This window comes from Chenopodium album, chromosome 5 (genome assembly GCF_948465745.1).
Source record: "Chenopodium album chromosome 5, dcCheAlbu1.1, whole genome shotgun sequence".
Taxonomy (NCBI): Eukaryota; Viridiplantae; Streptophyta; class Magnoliopsida; order Caryophyllales; family Amaranthaceae; genus Chenopodium; species Chenopodium album.
Genome location: NC_137838.1, coordinates 74,332,144 through 74,334,589, shown reverse-complemented (window position 1 = coordinate 74,334,589; position 2,446 = coordinate 74,332,144). Strand labels below are relative to the sequence as shown.

General features: G+C 34.2%; 2 non-coding genes and 1 pseudogene across 2 annotated transcripts; 2 read left to right on the top strand and 1 right to left on the bottom strand.

Annotated features, from left to right (window-relative positions):
* The first annotated feature begins 298 nt into the window (after positions 1-298).
* LOC145634081 (U2 spliceosomal RNA) lies at positions 299-495 on the top strand. The gene has a single exon (XR_014113366.1). It is a non-coding gene; the product is annotated as a U2 spliceosomal RNA (small nuclear RNA).
* A 1,021-nt stretch (positions 496-1,516) lies between these two features.
* Positions 1,517-1,677, top strand: LOC145634073 (U1 spliceosomal RNA). Its single transcript, XR_014113358.1, has one exon. It is a non-coding gene; the product is annotated as a U1 spliceosomal RNA (small nuclear RNA).
* A 389-nt stretch (positions 1,678-2,066) lies between these two features.
* On the bottom strand, positions 2,067-2,189 carry LOC145633269 (U5 spliceosomal RNA; annotated as a pseudogene).
* Positions 2,190-2,446: the final 257 nt, after the last annotated feature.

The following is a 2,446-nucleotide window of genomic DNA, read 5'->3' as shown; positions in this document are numbered from 1 at the left end:
GCTTGATAGTAATGATGTAATTTCAATAAAAAAAAGTACAATTTGAGTTTTATAAAAATTATTTTAATCCGATAAAATTTTAAGTTTAGCAAAAATAATTTAATTTCATTTCACTAAAAATTTCAACTTAGCAAATAATATAAGTGAATGAACTTTACGAGCACTAATTAATTTTCCAAATAATGCATGTATTAGTAGTTCAGTACAAAGCAATTTCCCACATTGACCAGTAATAAGAAAGGAAGGAGATGTCACTCAGGTTAGAGTATAAAACTAGGGTAGAGCAATGGATCTAAGCATACCTTTCTCGGCCTTTTGGCTAAGATCAAGTGTAGTATCTGTTCTTATCAGTTTAATATCTGATACGTGAGTCAATGACTCACAACGATATTAAATTTATTTTTTAAGGGGGAGGATCCATCACGGTAGCTTGCTATCGGGTTCCTTAAGCGTCGCCTTTGCGTTGCACTATAGCAAAGGCCTGGCGCACCCCACCAAATTGAAACCAAATCTCTTGTTGATTTAGTCTGTTACAAAGAGGGATAACATGTATTTATGGCGAATGTGATTGAAGTTGTTAACATCCTTAAGTTTGTCCTGTTTGGGTGAGACTAATTTGTTTTCCCTTTTTACATTGTTTGATCCTTCATTTTTAATGGCAATAAAAAGAAATAAGTTTTCTTCAAGGTGAGGTCAATTCAAAATTGATTCGTTAAGAAGGCTATAGTTTATGAACGGTTTGTTAAAAAAGAATGAAACTTGGAAGTAATAAACGATATTTAATGTAAGTATATATCTTATTGCAATATTACATGTAGGGGTGAACATGGTCTGGTTAATTTTTCAAACCAAACCAAACCAAACCATATTAGTATTGAAACCACCGTAATACGGTTTGGTTTATAATATTTGAAAAACCAAATTATAAACCATATATATTTACAAAAAAAAATTGAAACCAAACCGTACTTTTACAAATTGTAAACCAAACCAAACCAAACCGCTATCTGGTTTAGTTAGGGTCCAGACCAAACTGTGTACAACCCTAATTACATGTACATAGTATAACAATAACATTACCAAACACAAATAAATCCTATAGAGTATTAGGGTAAAAAAGACAGATTTTTTTTTTTTATTATTTTTTTATTTTTTGGTATTTGTTGGACGATTGATAAAAAATTGATCATCACTTTGAAATTTGAACCTTGTCTCCATCCACTTTTACAACAGAATCTTTGTTATAAGCTTAAATGGGTAAATCTTTTTCTCGATATGTCTTCTAGCATCGTTGCCTTGTACACTCCTTACATATACACCTCCATTCCCCCTTATTCTGGAAAATACAAAAGCTCATTAGTACGAAAACAAGCGGTCTAAACTCCACAATCGTAAAGAACGAATTGAATTGAATCATTACTTTGATACGAAGAATTTTATGATTTATCCCACATTGAGAAGCTACAAAAGTATTGCGAAGAATCTAATAAAAAGGATTTGAGTGACATTGGAGAACTTACTTACCTGGACGGGGTCAATGAGCGATCAAGAAGGCTCATGGCCTAGGGTGATGGCTTCCATTGCACTTCGGAAGCGCATCAGCTTAAGATCTCCCCAAGTGGGAGAGTCTGCGTCATAATTTGTGACAGTGGAGGCCTGCGTTCGCGCGGCCTCTATCTATTTCTATTCTTAAAATTTTATTAGAAATGTCTTTGACCATGTCAATTATGTTTTTGACCATGTTATACATATTACATGAGTATTGCCTTTAGCCAGCCATAAAAGGGATGTTTTAATGATAACTTGTTAACCTTAAAGTGAGGTTTTAAAGGAATGTTTTAAAGTGAGGTTTTTTTTTTAGAAAAAGGCGAAAGAAAGGTTTTAAACTTTAAAGGAATGTTTTAAAGTGAGGTTATTTTTTTTTTTTTTTTTAGGGAACCTTAAATTGAGGTTATGACTACCGAAAACCATCAAAACACATAATTGATTTGAGAACAAAGATGGGTAATCTACTACGTACCTCCGTTATTTACATTGTTGCCGCATTTTCAAAACTAGATTTGCTGGTAGCTCTATAGATGAACTCCCTCCAAAAATAAACGTATGCCACTAAAAGCAGCGAGCACACGGTATTCTTTAGTAAAAGGAGAAAGAATAGTTCGCTTAGTTTATGTTTCTCTTAAGTGTTTATGTGAAGACAGGAACTGACTTAGGTGATGTCAATGGGTTGGAACATAGAAGACTTCAAGAGGAACATGAGAGAATGAATGAACCTAAAGCAGGTTCTCCCACAAGAACCAAACCACGAAGGAACCAGAAGATATTCTCTAACGAGATGCAGAAGGAACCTTTGGCAGGCTTTCCCACGAGAGCCGGAGCATTTTCCCTAACAGGTACATGAAGAGTTCTATGTTCCCTAACAAGTACATGAAGCGTTCCCTAACAG